This window comes from Vulpes lagopus, chromosome X (genome assembly GCF_018345385.1).
Source record: "Vulpes lagopus strain Blue_001 chromosome X, ASM1834538v1, whole genome shotgun sequence".
In the NCBI taxonomy this organism is placed as follows: domain Eukaryota; kingdom Metazoa; phylum Chordata; class Mammalia; order Carnivora; family Canidae; genus Vulpes; species Vulpes lagopus.
This window is the reverse complement of record NC_054848.1, coordinates 57628838-57646893: the sequence shown is the minus strand read 5'-3', so window position 1 is coordinate 57646893 and position 18056 is coordinate 57628838. Positions and strand designations below refer to the sequence as shown.

The window sequence follows — 18056 nt, the reverse complement described above, 5'->3', positions numbered from 1 at the left end:
TTTCATTAAATTTAATTAATGTTGTCCTAATGTCATACAACAAATGAAGCAGTATTTATTCAAGAAACTAATACATCTTTGTAAGAACAGCAAGAGTCTATGGCATTTGAAGCATGAGTTTTCCTGTCCCTGCCCACATCCAGCTCAGTGTGATAAAAGCTCTATTCTGGGTGGGTGTGATCAATAACTTACAGTTCCATCATCTAGTACTGAGCTACAGTTTGATCCTTGGAAAGGTAAGATGCTAGAATTTTAACCTTACTTTCTAGTTCTTTGTTGTAGAAGCTTTATTCTAGACTGGTGGAGCCAAAAGGCCTGGAGAGTCTTTCTACCACCCAGCTTCTCCTAGTGTGTGAGGTGAACGTGATAACCACTACACTACGGAAACTGGCCTAGCTTCTCCTAGTGTGGCTGGCCAAAAATATTGTGTCTTTTTTTACCTCAGCCTCATCTCACTCATAGGGTGGAGCTTCCATGCTAGGTTAAGTCAAGATGAGAAAAGCAGCAGCTACCATTGTTTCCAGCAGTTGCTTACAGAGCAGGGGTGTCATTCTGGGAGATGTGGGACTGGTATCCCCACCTCCAGCTCAAGTGCAGTGGGGCAGAATTTCTGCCTGGAAGAAAGACAGGTTTTTAAGAAGGGAGAGCACCTCAGTTCTCCCTAAATAGACTAATATTATGTGGAAAAGTTCTTCCCTGGGGGTATTTTCAGAAACAATAAAGGTCTTGGTGGTGAGTAATTAAGAGGGAACTGGTAGCTCCATGACTCTAGTAGCAACTGTAGATTGGTAGACTAGCTAGAAATGTAATAGAAAAAAAAAAGCACAGAAAGATCGAAGAAGGATTCTAGGATCTAAGCAAGCCTCAAAGACTGATAATACCCTGCCCCTGCAATAGACTACAACATTAATTGGATCAGATTGTGGAACAATTTATGCCCACGGGCATCATTAAAAACACAATGGTGGAATTAAGCAGCAATTAGCATAGGCTAATAGCTGGGTGTGATACCACTGGAGACAGATTTGCCAGAAGCTAAATGGGGATCTCCGTGAAAGAAGCAGAGAGCCCCGCTAAAACCACAGTAGTAGTAATGCTGTGTGCATGTCCAAGGCTACAGCTACTTCTGGAGAGCAACATAGGGCCATGTACTGCAGGAAAGAGAATTCACCAAACAAGTCCAGAAAAGTCAGTGGTAGTATCCAGAGTTGCTACAATATATTATCTGAAATGTCCAGTTTTCAACAAAAAATCATGAAACATGCAAAGAAATAGTAAAGTGTGATCCATAAATAGGGAGAAAGAGCAGACAATAGAAACTGTCATGAGGAGGCCAGATGTTGAGCTTAAAAGACAGAGCACCTAAAAAAAAAAAAAAAGACAGAGCACCTATTACAAATATGTTCAACAACTAAAGGATATCATGCTTAAAGAATTAGAAGAATGTATCATAATAATAATGTCTCATCATATAGAGAATATCAATAAAGAGAAAGAAACTTTTAACAAGAACTACATGGAAATTCTGGAGTTGTAAAGCACAGTAAGTGAAATAAAAAATTCAAAAGAGAAGCTCAATGTAGTTTTGAGGTGGGAGAAGGAAAAAATCAGCAAACTTGAAGGTAGATCAATATATATTATGCAAATTGAAAAAGGATTGAGAATATAGAATGAAGAAAATGAACAGAGCCTCAGAGAAATGTGGGACATCATTAAAAACACCAATATACACGCAATGAGATTGTAGGAAGAGAAGGGAGAAAAGGACAGAAAAAAAATCAGAAATAATGAAAGCTCCTCAAATTTGAAGAAAACATTAATCTATACATCTAAGAAGCTTTTACAAATAACAGGTAGGATGGACACAAGGAGAGACATCCCAGACACACCACAGTGAAGATGTAGAATGCTAAAAACAAAGGGAAATTTTGAAGGCAACAAGAGAAAAAAATGACTCATCATGGACAAGAAAAACTTCAGTATGATTAATGGCTGACTTTTACCAAAAATAATAGAGGCTGGAAAATAGTGGGATGACATAGTCAAAGTAGTGAAAAGAAAAAATTGTCAACCAAAAATCTTTTCTATGAAATGTCCAAAATCCATAGAGACAGAAAGTAGATTACTGGTCACTAGAGACAGAGGAAAAAGGAGCTAGGGGAAATACTGCTACTAAATATAATCTTCTGGGGGTAAAAAAATGTTCTGGAATTGGATCATGGTAATCGTTGGAACATTAAAAATATACAAAAAGCACCAAATATTACACTTTAAAAGGATGAATGTTATGGTAGGTGAATTTTAGCTCAATAAAAAATTTAAAAATAAAAATCTTGAGTCACTAGCCTATCTTTCCAGCTAAAGAAACTAGAAATAGAGGAACCAAACTAAACCCAAATTATGTAGAAGAAAGGTAATAATTAAGACTACAAGAGATATAAATTAAATAAACAATAAAAAATGGAGAAAATCAATAAAACCACAAATTGGTTATTTAAAAATATCTGCAAAACTGACAATTTTTAACTGGATTGACCAAAAAAATGAAAAAAAGATTCAAATTAGTAAAATTAAGAATAGATCTGGGGGGTGCCAGGGTGGCTCAGCAGTTGAGCATCTGTCTTCAGCTCAGGGCATGATCCCAGGGTCTGGGATCAAGTCCCACATCTGGCTCCTTGCAGGGAGCCTGCTTCTCCTTCTGCCTATGTCTCTGCCTCTCTCTCTCTCTCATAAATAAAAACTTTTTTTAAAAAAAGAATAAAGCTGGGATATCTACAACTTTACAGAAATAAGAGGAGCACAAGGGAATACTATCAACAACTATATATATGCCACTAACTTAGACAACTTAGATGAAATGGACAAATTTCTACAAAACCACAAACTATTAAAATTGATACAAGAAGAAATAGAAAATCTGAAGAGATACAACAAGAAATTGAATTAGTAATTAAAACACTCCTCCCTTTCTCAAAAAATCCCTTTACTGATTAATTAATTGTATCAAACATTTAAAGGATAATTAGTACCAGTCTTCACTAACTCTCCCAAAATAGAAGGAAGCATTCCCAACTCAGTCTATGAGCCCAGTATTACCTTGATACCAAAGCCAGCCTAAGATATTACAAGAGAATAAAACTAAAGACCAACACCTTTCATGAATACTGATGCAAAATCCTCAACTAAATATTTGCAAATTAAATACAGTAACATGTAAAAAAGATTGTACACCATGACCAAGTGACATTTATCCCAGGAATGCAAGGTTGACTTAATTTCTGAAAGTCACCTAATGTAATACATCATATCAACAGAACGAAAGACAAGAACCACATGATCATTTCAAAAAATGCAGGAAAAAGAATTTGAAAATACACAATATTCTTCGATGATAGAAGTATTCAATAAACTAAGAATAGAAGGGAACTTCCTTGACCTGATAAAGGCCACCTGTGAAATAGCCAAGGCTAATATAATACTTATTGGTGAAAAACTAATTGCTTTCCCCCTAAATCAGAAGCAAGACAAGGATATCTGCTGTCATCATATCTATTCAACATTGAATAAGAATTTCCAGCCAGGCCAATTAGGCAAGAAAAAGAAATAGAAAGCATCCAAATTGGAAATGAAAAAATAAAATTATCTTTATTTGCAGATTACATGATCTTATCCTAAGGAACCTGAAAAATATATATTAGAACTAGTAAATTAGTTCAACAACATTGTAGGATACAAGAGCAGTATACAAAGATCAATGATACATCTCTGTAATAACACTAAACAATGTGAAATGAAATTAAGAAAACAATTCCATTAACAATAGCATGAAACAACATAAATTAGCTAGGAATAAATTTAACAAAATAAGTATAAAACTTACACTCTGAAAACTACAAAATACTGTTGAAAGAAGTTAAAGAAAACCTAAACAAGTTGAAAGACATCTCTTCTTCATAGATCAAAAAATTTAATATTGTTAAAATGAAACTTTCTCTTAGTTGATCTACAGGTTCACTACAATTACTATCAAAATCCTAGCTGCTTTTTTTTTTTTTGCAAAAATTGATAAGTTGATTCTAAAATTTGTATGGAAATGCAAGAGACTCAGATGGCCAAAACAAACTCGAAAAAGAAAAACAAAGTTGGAGGACTCACACTTCCAGATTTAAAACATACTACAAAGCTACAGTAATCAAGACAATATAGTACTGGCATAAGGATAGACAGGCACATTATTAATGAAATAAAATTGGGAGTCCAAAAACAATTCACATTTATTGTGAATTGATTGCTGTTAAAAGTGCCAAGATAATTCAGTGTGTGAAAAAAATAGTCTTTTTTTTGACATGAGGTAGGATTTATTGGTGGGCATGAATAAAGAGGGGGTAGTGCCAAGGTTCTCATGAGTGCAGAGCCTGCCGTTTGTCCAGAGGACCATGATTAGGGATGTATTTGACCCCACAACCACTGACAATAAGCCACTTTTCAGCCACCATGTCTTCAAATTTGTCCACATTAAATTTAGGAAAAAAACCCACTTCTTGGAAATGTAGATCTTCTGGCAGCCAGGGAACTTGAACTTGGCCCTGCATGGGGCCACAATCACATGTTCCTTATTCTGCAGCTTGATACAGATGGACATGATGACTTGGCCAATGTGGACCCTGGCCACTATACCCTAGGGCTTTGCAAGGGCACCTTGCATACCTGTCTGGAGCCTGTCAGCCCCAGCACAGGACATCTTGTTGATATAGATGCTATGGAAGGGGTGGAACTCCACTCAGGTGTGAAAACCATCTTTGCCACAGCTTTTCACCATGTACTTGTTAGTACAAATATGGGCAGCATCCAGAGCTTCAGAGGAGAGCTACTCGTATTCATCTGATACCATGTGCCCACATAGTGGGAACTCCTCCATTTTTGCCTTCTTCTGCCCCAGGTCAAAGATGTGGATCTCAGCATCAGGGGCACCTCTACAGAAGAGAGACTTGGGATATTATTTGTTTTTACAATACTGGTAACACCAGTATGGACAGTGCTCCATGGTGACACCAAGACCTTCAGTGTGCACCAAAGGAAAGTAGAGTGAAAAATAGTCTTTTCAACAAGTGGTGGTGAGTCAATTGGATGCAAATGAATTAAGTTGGACCCTTACATCACACCATATACAAAAATGACCTCAAAATGAAACATAGGCCTAAATGTAAGAACTAAAACTGTAAAACTCTTAGAAGAAAGAATAGGAGTTAATCTTCATGACCTCAGTTCAGGCAATGGTTTCTTAGATATGATAACAAAAGCACAAAAGAAACAAATGGATAAATTGGACTTAATAAAAATTAAGAACTTTTAAAATCATATACCCAAAAGAATTGAAAGCATGGACTTGGACATATATCTGTATACCTATGTTCATAGCAGCACTATACAAAATAGCCAAAAGATAGAATGATCGAAATGTCGATCAACAGATGAACATATCAACAAAATGTGATATATACACAATGGAATATCACTGAACTTTTAAAAAGAAGAAAATTCTGACACATGCTACAACAGGGATAAACTTTGCTGGCATTATGATAAGTGAAACAAACCAGTTATGAAAGAAAAAAGGTATGACGTCACTTATAGGAGTTATATAGAGTATTCATAGAGACAAAATGTGGAATGTTGGTTGCTAGGGGTTCAGGAGAAGAGGATTGTGAGTTATTGTTTAATGGGTACAGAATTTCAGTTTGGGAAAAAGAAAAAGTTCTAGTTTTGGGTGGTACTAATCATTGCAAAACAATGTGGATGTACTTAATGCCATTGAAATGTATACTTAAAATAGTTAAAATGGCAAATTTTATGTTATGTGCATTTTGCCACAATAAAATATTTAAAACTTTTGTGCTTGAAAGAACATCAGCAATATAGGAAAGACAACCCACAGTATGGGAGAAAATATCTGCAAACCACTTATCTGAAAAGGGTTGAATATACAGAATATGTAAAGAACACTGACAACTCAGCAATACAAGAGAAATAACCTATTTAAAAATAGGCAAAGGGCTTCTGGTCTGGCTCATAAGGAGCTTAGAAGTCATTTATCACTCTAATTAAAGCTAAACAGACTGAAAAATCACAAATGTTTCTTAGATCCATCAGAGAAGTGAGGTCACAGGGCAAATCACTGTACCAAAAATTATAAAGACAGTTGAATACAGAGAATCACAACTTATTGGAGCTGACACCTCTGTGGAACAAGCAGCATGGCTGGAAAACCTAAACTGTAACTGGAAAATTGTTAGAGGCTCAGTGTGAGAAAGTATGAGACCTAAAAACTCCAGGAGGGGCCCATGATGGGCGGGGGGGAAACATTTTGTAAATTTTACCTCAACAGCTCTACAAAATTCTCACAGTAAAGACTGAAGAAAAAGCCTTTCCTGCTTCTGGTAGGAGAAGGGAAAATGTAGCCATTTTGAAACACACCAGAGCATTCTGTTCTTCTTAACAGGTCTGCTCTCAGCATAAACAATTTTACTAGAGCCTAAACTATAGGGGTTTTATCGGAGACTAACTCACCTGGAGGAAGAGAAATACTCAAGGCAGCAGAAGGAAGGAAATAATAAAGATTAGAGCAGAAATAAATGATGTAGAAACTTAAAAAACAATAGAACAGATCAATGAAACCGAGAGCTAGTTTTTTGAAAAAATTATTAAAATTGATAAAACTCTAGCCTGACTTGTCAAAAAGAAAAGATAAAGGACCTAAATTAATAAAATCACAAATGAAAGAAGAGAAATAACCAACACCACAGAAATCCAAACAATTATAAGAGTTTTTCATAAAAAACTATATGCCAACAAATTGAACGACCTGGAAGAAATGGATAAATGCCTAGAAACATACAAACTAACAAAACTGAAAGAGGAATAAATAGAAACTTGAACAGACTGATATCCTGCAAAGAAATTGAACCAGTTATCAAAAACTACCAACATACAGAAGTCCAGAACCAGACAGCTTCATGTGCAAAATCTACCAAACACTTAGAGAAGTTAATACCTATTCTTCTCAAACTATTCCAAAAAAATGAAAAGAAAGGAAAACTTCCAAATTCATTGTATGAGTCTAGCAGTACCCTGATGTCAAAACCAAGTAAAGACATCACTAAAAAAGAGAACTACAAGTCAATACCCATGATGAGCATAGATGCAAAAATTCCCAATAAAATCAGATGCTACGATACATTAAAAAAATCATTACCATGATGAAGTGGGATTTATTCCTGGGTTACAAGGGTGATTTGATATTCACAAATCAATCAACATGATACACCATATCAATAAAAGAAAGGATAAGAACCATGTGATCATTTCAATAGATGCAGAAAAGCATTTGGCAAAGTATAACATCCATTTATGATAAAAATCCTCAACAAAGTAGGGTTAGAGGGAACTTACCTCAACATAATAAAGGCTATGTATGAAAAACTGATAGCTAATATTCTTAGTGGGGAAAAACTGACAGATTTTCCTCTATAGTCAGGAACAAGACAAGGATGTCCACTCTCACCACTCTTATTTACCATAGTACTGGAAGTCCTAGCCACAGAAATCAGGCAACAAAAAATTTTAAAAGGCATCCACAATGGCAAGGAAAAAGTAAAATTACTTGCAGATGACATGATCTCATATATAGAAAACCTGAAAGACTCTACCAAAAAAAAAAATGCTAAAACTGATGTATGAATTCAGTAAAGTCTCAGGACACAAAATCAATGTACAGAAATTTGTTGCATTTCTATACACCAATAACGAATCAGCAGAGAAATTAAGGAATAAATCTCATTTACAATTGCACCAGAAACAATAAGATACCTAGGAATAAACCTAACCAAAGAAGTGAAAGAAAACCATAAAACACTGATGAAAGAAATTGAAGATGATACAAAGAAACGGAAAGACATTCCATGCTCATGGATCAGAAGAACAAATATTATTAAAATGTGTATACTACCCAAAGCAATCTACACATTTCAAACAATCCTATAAAAATACCAAAAGCATTTTTCATGCTACTAGAACAAACAATTCTAAAATACAAAAGACCCTGAATAGCCCAAGCAATCTTGATAAAGAAGAGCAAAGCTGGAGACAACACAATTCTGGATTTCAAGATATATTACAAAGATGTAATGGTCAAGACAGCATGGTACTGGCACAAAACCAGACATAAATCAATGGAACAGAATAGAAAATCCAGAAATTAATACACAACTATATGGTCAATTAATCTTTGACAAAGAAAGAATATCCAGTGTGAAAAAGACAGTCTCTTCTACAAATGGTGTTGGGAAAACTGGACAGCAACATGAAAAAGAGTGACACTGGACCATTTTCTTACACCATACACAAAAATAAATTCAAAATGAATTAAAGATGTAAATGTGAGGCAGGAAACCATAAAAATCCTAGAGGATTTAATCCTAGAGGCAATAACTGTTTGACATTGGCCATAGCATCTTCTTACTATATACATCTCCTCAGGCAAAGGAAATAAAAGGAAAAATAAACTATTGGGACTTCATCAATATTAAAAGCTCCTGCACAGTGAAGGAAACAAAAACAAAACTAAAAGAAACATAAGTAATGGGAGAAGATAGTTGCAAATGACATATCTAATAAAGGGTTAGTATCAAAAATATATAAAGAACTTAGAAAATTCAACTCCCCAAAGCCAAATAATCCAATTTAAAAATGGGCAGAAATCATGAATAGAGATTTTTCAAAAAAAAGACATACAGATGGCTAGCAGACACACGAAAAGATGCCCAATATCACTCAGCATCAGGGAAATACAAATCAAAACTACAATGAGAGAGTAGCCACACAACTGTCAGAATGGCTAAAATAACACAGGATACAAAAAATGTTAGTAAGAATGCAGAGAAAGGGGAATTCCCTTACATTGTCAGTGGGAATTCAAACTGGTGTGGCCACTCTAGAAAATAGTATGGAGTTTCCTTTAAAAAGTTAAAAATAGAGCTACCCTATGATCCAGCAATTGCATTCCTAGGTATTTGCTCAAAGAATACAAAAATTCTGATTCAAAGGGATGCATGCACCCCAATATTTATAGCTGCATTATTAATAATAGCCAAATTATGGAAAGAGCCCAAATGTCCATTGACTGATGAATGGATAAAGAAGATCTTATATATATATATATATATATATATATATATATATATATATATATATCATAAAAAATGAAATCTTTCCTTTTGTAACAACATGAATGGAGCTAGAGTATTATACTAAGTGAAATAAGTCAGATAAAGACAAATACGATATGATTTCACACAATGGATTAAGAAACAAAACATGAACATGGGGGAAAAAGAGAGAGGCAAACTATAAAACAGACTCTTAACTATACAGAACAAACTAAGGGTTGCTGGATGGGAGGTGGACGGGGGATGGGTTAAATGAGTGATGGGTATTAAGGAGATCACATGTTGTCATGAGCACTGAGTGTTATAAGTGATAACTCACTAAATTCTACACCTGAAATTAATATTACACTGTATTTAATTAACTGGAATTAAAATAAAAACTTGGGGGAGGGAAGGAAGACTAAAAAATTCCTGGAATTAATAAGCAATTATAGCAAGGCTGCAGGGCACAAGGTTAACATAAAAAAGTCAATCATTTTCCAAAATTAACAAGTGAAATTGAAATTAAAACACACTACCACTTACTTTATCACTCCTCAAAATGAAATACTTAGGTATAAATCTTTAAAAGTATGTACAAGATCTATATAAGGAAAACTACAAAACTCTGATGAAAGAAATAAAAGGATTATATAAATGGAGAGATATTCCATGTTCATGGATAGGAACACTCAATATTTTCAACACGTCAGTTCTTCCAACTTGATCAATGCAATTGCAATTAGAATCCCAGCAAGTTATTTTGTAGCTGTTGACAATATGACTGAAGTTTTTATGGAAAGGCAAAGAACTGCAAATAGCCAACATGAAATGAAAGAGAATACCCTAAATACCAAGTAAAGTTTGGAAGAACTATATGTGACAAATGATGCTGTTAAGTCCTCTTACTTGAGGACAAGTTATTGTTTATCTTGAGAAAAAGGATATAATAGTTTGTATCTTCTTGGCTATATAAAAGAGCAAGATTCATTTTTGTCTTTGCAGTCTTAGTGGATTGCCTATGGTGTAGGCATCATAATCCGGATTAATGCTTAATCCATAATAAAATTATTTTCTTTATCTTTTAAAAACAAAACTGGTAGAGAACAAAGTGGGAGGGCTGATACTACCCAACTTCAAGGCTTACTTACTATAAAGCTTTAGTAATCAAGATGGTGTGGCATTGGTGAAAGAATATACAAATAGATCAGTAGAGCCCAGAAATAGGCCCATATAAATATAGTCAACTGATCTTTGGCAAAGAAGCAGAGACAATACAATGGAACAGAGATAGTCTTTTCAAAAAAAAATAATGCTAGAACTGTATGTCCATGGGGAAAGAAAGAAAGAAAGAAAGAAAGAAAGAAAGAAAGAAAGAAAGAAAGAAAATTAATCTAGTCACAGACCTTACATTCTTCATAAAAATTAACTCAAAAATAATCATAGGGGATGCCTGGGCGTCTCAGTGGATGAGCGTTTGCCTTCGGCTCAGGGCATGATCCCAGTCCAGGAATCGAGTTTCCATTGGGTTCCCCACAGCAAGCCTGCTTCTCCCTCTGATTATGTCTCTGATTCTTGCTCTGTGTTTCTCATGGGTGAATAAGTAAAATCTTTAAAAAAAATCATATACCTAAAAATGGAAATGCAAAACTCTTAAACTTCTGGAAAATGATGTAGAAGAAAATCTAGATGACCTCAGATATGTTAATGACTTTTTTATATAATCCATAAAAGAAAGAATTGATAAACTATATTTCATTAAGATTAAAAGGTTCTACTCTGAAAAGACTCTATCACAAGAATGAGAAAACAAGTCACAGACTGGGAGAAAATATTTGCAGAAGAATATCTGATAAAGGACAGTTCCTAATCCACAGTATACAAAAAACACTTAAAATTCAACAATAAGAAAGTAAACAAGCCAATTAAAAAATGGGCAAAAGATCTTAACAGATACCTCACCAAAGAAGACATACAGATGGCAAATAGGCCTATGAAATGATGTTCCACATCATGTGTCAATTAGGAAATTGCAAATAAAAACAACAATGAAATAGCACTATACCCTTATAACAATGGCCAAAATTCAAAACACTGACAACACGAAATGCTGGTGAGGATGTGGAACAACAGGTTCTCATTCACTACTGATGGCAATACAAAACGGTATGGCCACTTTGGAAGAAAATTTAACAGTTCCCTACAAAACTACATCATCTAACCACATGATCTAACCACGTAACCTCCAGTTACGCTCCTTGTATTTAGCTAAAAGATTAAAAAAACCTATGTCCACGCAAAAATTTGCACACAATTGCTTATAGTAGCTTTATTCATAATTGTCCAAGCTTGGAAGCAACCAAGATGTCCTTCAGTAGGTGAGTTGATAAACTGTGGGTACATTCAGATAATGAGATATTATTCAGTACTAAAAAGTAATGAGCTATCAAGACAGGAAAAGACATGCTACTAAATGAAATGCATATTACTAAGTGAAAGAAGCCAATCTGAAAAGGCTACATATAATTTCAAGTATATGACATTCTGGAAAAGGCAAAACTATAGAGACAGTAAAATGATCAGGTTATCAGGGGCTCAGGGGAAGGGAGAGAGGAATAGCTACAGAGCACAGAGGATTTTTAGGGCTGGGAAACTATACAATAATATAAGGGGGAATATTATAATGGAGGAGTTTGACATTTGTCAGAGCTCATAGAATGTGAGCTCTGTTCAATGTTCAATGTGAACATTGAAGAGTGAACCTAATGCAAAATATGGATGTTGGGTGATAATGTGTCAGTGTAGTTTATTGATGGTTGAACTTCAAATGTATCACTCTGGGATGTTCGTAGTAGGGGAGGCTGTGCATACAGTGGAACAGAAAAAATATGAGAAATTTCTGTATCTTCCATTCAATTTTGGCATGAACCTAAAAAGAATTTTTAAAAGTCAGACAAAATATTTGAATAAATATTTCTCCAAATAAGATATATGAATGGCCAATAAACATATGAAAAGATGCTCAACATCAATTGGGAACTGCAAATCAAAATCAAAATGAGATACCACTTCACACCTACTAGGATGGCTATAATAATAATTAAAAAGGAACTAAAAAATAAAAATTTTTAAAAATAATAAAGGAAAATAAATGTTGGTGAGGATGTGGATAAATTGAAATCATCATGCATTGCTGGTGGGGATGTAAATGGTTCGTTTGCTTTGGAAAACATTTTGGCAGTCCCTTAAAGTGTTAAACATAGAGTTATCATTTAATCCAACAATTGTACTCCTAGGTATATACCTAAGACAAATGAAAACACATCTACAAAAAAACAAAAACAAAACAAAACAAACAAAAAAACTCGAATATAAATGTTCATAGCCAAAAAGTACATAAACTGATGAATGGATAAACAGAATGTGATATATCCATACAATGGAATATTATTTTGCCATAAAAAGTAATAAATTACTAATACATGCTACAATATAGAAGAATCTTAAAAATAAAAAAAAATATTTTGGTAGGTGAAATAAGTCAGTAAAAGAAAAAGAGCACATATTCCATTTACATGAAATGTCTAGAACATGTAAAGACATGTAGACTAAAAGTACATTAGTGTTGCTTAGAACTGGAATGGCAGAATGAGAAAATTCAGGGTGAGAGCTAAAAGGTATAGGTTTCTTTTTGGAAGATGACAATGTTGTAAAATTGATTATGGCGATAGTTGCACAATTCTGTAAAGATACTAAAAAACATTGAATTGTGTACTTTAAATGGGCTGATTGTATGGCATATGAATTTTGTCTCAAACTTATTTTAAAAAAGCTTAACAGAACAAAGGTAGTTTTTGGGGTGAGCCATAGAGAATGATCAAATAATCAAAGTAAAGAAAGGTATTTTAAGCTAGTGGAAAAGTGTGAACAAAATATGAATAATATGGTACAAAATATGAATGATATGATGTGAATGAAAAAGGCATGTGTGCGTGGTTTAGATAGGTGTTAAGTGGAAGATGAGCCTGGGAAAGTAACCTGGGAACTTGAATGGTATACTCAGCAGTTTGGATCTAATATAACCAAGTTAAATGAAGATTCATGAGTGGTTCCTGTACTGGAGACTGACAAACCCAGATTTCCATTTTATGGAACATGACAACAATCAGTCTATAGAATATATGAAAGGAGGCAAGGAGGTTATGGGTCTTGACCTGCTTTCTGAATGCCCCCCCAACATACATAATTTAGGATATCCTCTGTTTTAGAAGCTTCCCTTCCATCCTTAGCCCTAGACTCTAGTTCCCAGCTCTGCTGCTAATCTGCTATGTGGCCTAAATCAAATCCCTTACTCTTCTGCATCCTTGTTTCTCCATCTATATCATGAGGAGTTCTTTTTTTTCCCATCAGGAGTTCTTTTTTTTTTAATAAATTAATTTTTATTGGTGTTTAATTTACCAACATACAGAATAACACCCAGTGCTCATCCCGTCAAGTGTCCCCCTCAGTGCCCGTCACCCATTCCCCCCCACCCCCCGCCCTCCTCCCCTTCCACTACCCCTAGTTCATTTCCCAGATTTAGGAGTCTTTATGTCCATCAGGAGTTCTGAAAAGAATTTCAATAAGGGCCCTTATCACTTTCCAGTTTAGCTCTTTTTAAGTGGAATTAAGTCCTAGTGAGCAGAGAAGGGACAGCGATAGAGAATTGCTGGAAGGCAAGGAAAAGGGATAAGCCCTTAGAGGTCCTTAGATCATATTGTTTTGGGTTAAGATAGGAACCCATAGGTAGGAATCCATAGGAAGCATACCTTCATTAACAACCTAAACAATCCACTGAAAAATGGCAGGCAGAACAAAAAGTCCTTGGAGATCAGGCATAGCAACACTGTAGTGAGGATCCTTGCTGTGGCCTTTTATGCCTATCCTTAAGAGGTTTCTGGGTTCCTACCCATAATTCACAGAGGCCTTACAACTGAGGAGAAATGACCCAGAGAAGAAGGTCTACCTATCCACAAAGGAGCCGTGGTTTAGAAGGCTAGTGTGGCAGTGTCATAGAAACTGGGGATCCAGGTTTAGAAGCAATAAGTATGGGTACAGCAGACAAACTGTCAAATCCCAGAGCTGGGATTGATTCCCTGGGGCACCCCTAGGGCTGATGGGAACTTAGTGAGCATCTGTTCCCCAGCTTCTAATTGAGAGTGGTAGAAGTAGTAAAAAGGGAGTGGAAGGATGGAAGTCTTTGAATAAATCCAAAACTCTCAAAGTTTAAATTGATCCAGGATAAGATGACATACAGTATATGCTCACTAATTTCAATTTCTTTCTTTTTGGCTATACCAGTCATTATCTTTACTGGTCAGTTCTGATTAGCAGTTATGACATCTGCTAATAAGATGAGGAAATGAATTATCATGTAATCAATATATTTATTGGTAAACAAAATCTTGAGAAATGCATGGCTCAGGAGAGGAAATATTTTAAAGGGTGAAAAATTTGAGAACTGCTGACAGAATCCAAGCATTTAATTTTACTCATGAGGAAACTGAGACCCAAAGAACAGTAGTAATTTGCCTGAAATCACATAGTGAGTCTGGTTCTGTCAGATCTGGAGCCCAGGTCTTTTAGTCTTTTAAGCACCAGCCAGAACTCTGTTTCCTCTGCTCCACTCCACTCCAGGGCTGCTTATCCTCCACAATAAAGTAGGTACTCAGGAAAGATTTGTTGAATTAAATGAAACCCATCAGTTTTGCCAGGAAAGAGTCTAGCTTAATTGTTTCCATGGACTGAAAGTGATCTGTGTTGGCAGAATTGGGCCAAAAAACCTAGAATTTAGGCCAAAAAGTCTAAAACCTCTGTAAGGCCATATCACTAAGTATTGAGTATTATGACAAAATCATGGGCTTCTGGACCATGTTAAATTTATGGCAACAGTAACTTAGATTAAGACAACATTACGGTCTCAACCCAAACCACAAATTCCAAAACTCCAAGATCCCTTTGACCAGGTGAGTGTTTTATTGTACCCCTAATGTCACTGAACTGGCCCTGAGAGTGGCTGTGGCTTGGGTGGAGCTTGGTAAAGTAATTCAGGGAAGGGCAACTTTGTTTTCATTAGGCACAACAGGTCTATTTCTCTGTGGCAAAAAAAGGTTCAAAGAATGAGAGCCCCAGAAAAAGCATGAGTCTGCAGCAGACCCCAGTGAAAGGAATGGCAAGTGGGGAGCCAAGGGAAAGGAGTGGAGAATGCTGTTACCTGAGCATCTTTTTCATAGCTTTTGAGGAGCCAGATCTAGAGAAAGCTCATAAAGACGATGAAAGTAAAAGTTCACACTAGCTCTAAACACCAGGGCTTTGAAGCATTGATGAGAGAGTATGGAGTTGACATCCACCGCCCATCCGGACTCCTGGAACCCTGGGGCCTTGGATGGAGCCTGTACCCGTCATCCTAGGTTTTTCCCTCAATGGCATTGCCTGCTGAGTTTGCAGTTCTGTTGGTTCCCTTTTCATCTCTCCTTGGAGGTGGCATTGACCAGCCCTCTCCCACCACATAAGGACATCTTGTTCTTCCTGATCTAGGAAAGCAAGAATTCCCTGGGGTCTGGGAGGGTCAGAGAGGGGAAGTTCTAATGTTTGTAAGCAGATCAATTGGTTGCCTGGGCAGCCCCAGGGGCTCCTGGTCCAGATAGTCTTCACCACTTTCCTTTCAGTCCCCTTCTCATCTTTGTCCTGTCTCCTCACATGGTCTCTTGACTACTTTGTTCATTGCCCAGACACTTTCAGCAAGCCAAGAACAATGCATTCCATCTCCCTGGAATTGTCACTCAAATATAGGGGTTGGCTGAAGAAGAAAACTGCAGTGTGCTCCTCACTAGGCCTTTCTCCAGCCCTCAGCCCTTTCCTGTCTGGCAGTGGGGACTGCCCTGGTGCTCAAATGCTGTCTCCAATCTACCTTATGGGCTGAATGCTACATCCAGCCTTCTTGGCAGCCCAGTATAGTGAAATACTATTCAAGCTGATCTGAGTGGCCTCAAGGCCCAGGAGAAGAATCTGAAGGGTGACAAGGGCAGCAAGAACCTGTGAAGTTGCAGCAGTTGATGAGTCAATGCTTTCTGAAGGGTTTTGTTCTTGTCTTTCTCTGCAGTAATTCTATTCTCAAGGACATATGAAGGGACTCCAGAGTCTAGGGCAAAGATTTTGTGCTTGTATTCCCCATTCCAGGCTACCCACACTGTGGCAAAATCTCCTAAAGCCACACTGTCTCCTGGTCTGAGAGTCACTTTGGTTTCCAAATAGTCCCATAGGGCCATTTTAAATTTTATTAAGGAAATATAAACTAAGATAACATAAGAATGAAATAAAAGTATGGCCATTTCTTTGGGGAGGTATGGAAGGAAGACATGAGATAGATCTCATATCCTATCCTATTAACAGATGTACCTCATGCAATTCACTCCAAACCCCCTTCTTGAAACAACAGCTGTTTTTGCTGGCCATGGGCTAGCCCAGCCCTGAAGGCCAGTTTCCTCTGTGTTGCCATATTCTCTGGCTCAATGGCAGAACAATAGGTCTGCAACAATTTTAGGATTCTGTCTGCTGTTTCATTCATGGATTTCTAGTCTCTCCTATCTGAGTGAAAACTGTAACCTTTGTCTAGGCCAGTGAGTTTAAAAAGAAATTAATACTGTCTTTATTTGGTATTATAGTTATTGGTTTGTTTTACTAAAGGTAAATATTTACAAGGGCTTTGCCTCTCATTTCCCCCAAGAAACTTTTTTCTACAAAAATCTTAAGTTTTTCAACTGTAATTCTTCCTGCATGGGTTGTCAGAAGCCATTCCCCATGTTTGGGCAAGTGCTACCCTAGGGTCAAAATATGTAATAACATCAAAAGGATGTATAACATCAACAACAATAAAAATGCCAAAAATAGCCTTGAATACAAAAGAGAAACACAAATGCAACATTTGCCAAGTCAGTTTCCGCTAGAAACATTCTGAAAGTGGAAGTCATCAATTAAATTAAAAAGTACTTGTAAATGGCTTATACATAAATGTTCATAATAGCTCTATTTATACATCTAAAAACTGGCAACAACCAAAATATCCATTAACAAGTGAAATAATAAACAAACTGTGTTATATCCATATAATGGAGTACTACTTGGCAATAAAAAATAACAAAATATCAATACACACTTTATTTTGAATCTCAAAATAATTATACTGAGTGGAAGAATCTCTAGATAAAAATAGTACATACTGTATGACTCCATTATTTATTTAATTTTAAATTTTTATTTGAAGTATAGTTGACTTATTATATTAAATTCATTTCCTGTATACAACCTAGTGATTCAACAATTATATATATTACAAAATGTTCACCACAATAAGTGTATTACAATACTATTGATTATGTTCCCTATGCTATACTTTTTATACCCATGACTTATTTTATAACTGGAAGTTTATACCTCTTAATCCCCTTCACCATTTTCCCCATCATTCTACCCCCTTTCCCTTTGGCAACCACCAGAGTATAATTCAATTTATATAAAATACTAAAAAATGCCAACTAATCTATAGCAACAGAAAACAGATTAGTGGTTGTGTGGGGATGGTGGTGGAAGGAGAGGTGTACTGAACAAGGGTGTGATGAAACTTTTGAGGGTAATATGTTTGTAACTACAGTATTGCAATGACTTCATGGATATATACATGTACCAAAATTTACCAAATTACACATTTTAAATGTATGCAGTTTATTGCACATCAATTATACCTTCATAAGCTATAAAAAGCATTATATTTAGAGCAAAAAATTAAATATAGCAAATGCTGTTGGGCTAACTCAA

The 18056-nt window shown here is 35.9% G+C and overlaps 1 protein-coding gene and 1 pseudogene across 1 annotated transcript in view; both read right to left on the bottom strand.

The window, feature by feature from the left end:
* The window catches only part of SLC16A2 (solute carrier family 16 member 2), a 116496-nt gene that overhangs the window by 47620 nt on the left and 50820 nt on the right, over positions 1-18056 (bottom strand). The gene's annotated exons all lie outside the window — the stretch shown is intronic.
* On the bottom strand, positions 4311-5044 carry LOC121483028 (annotated as a pseudogene).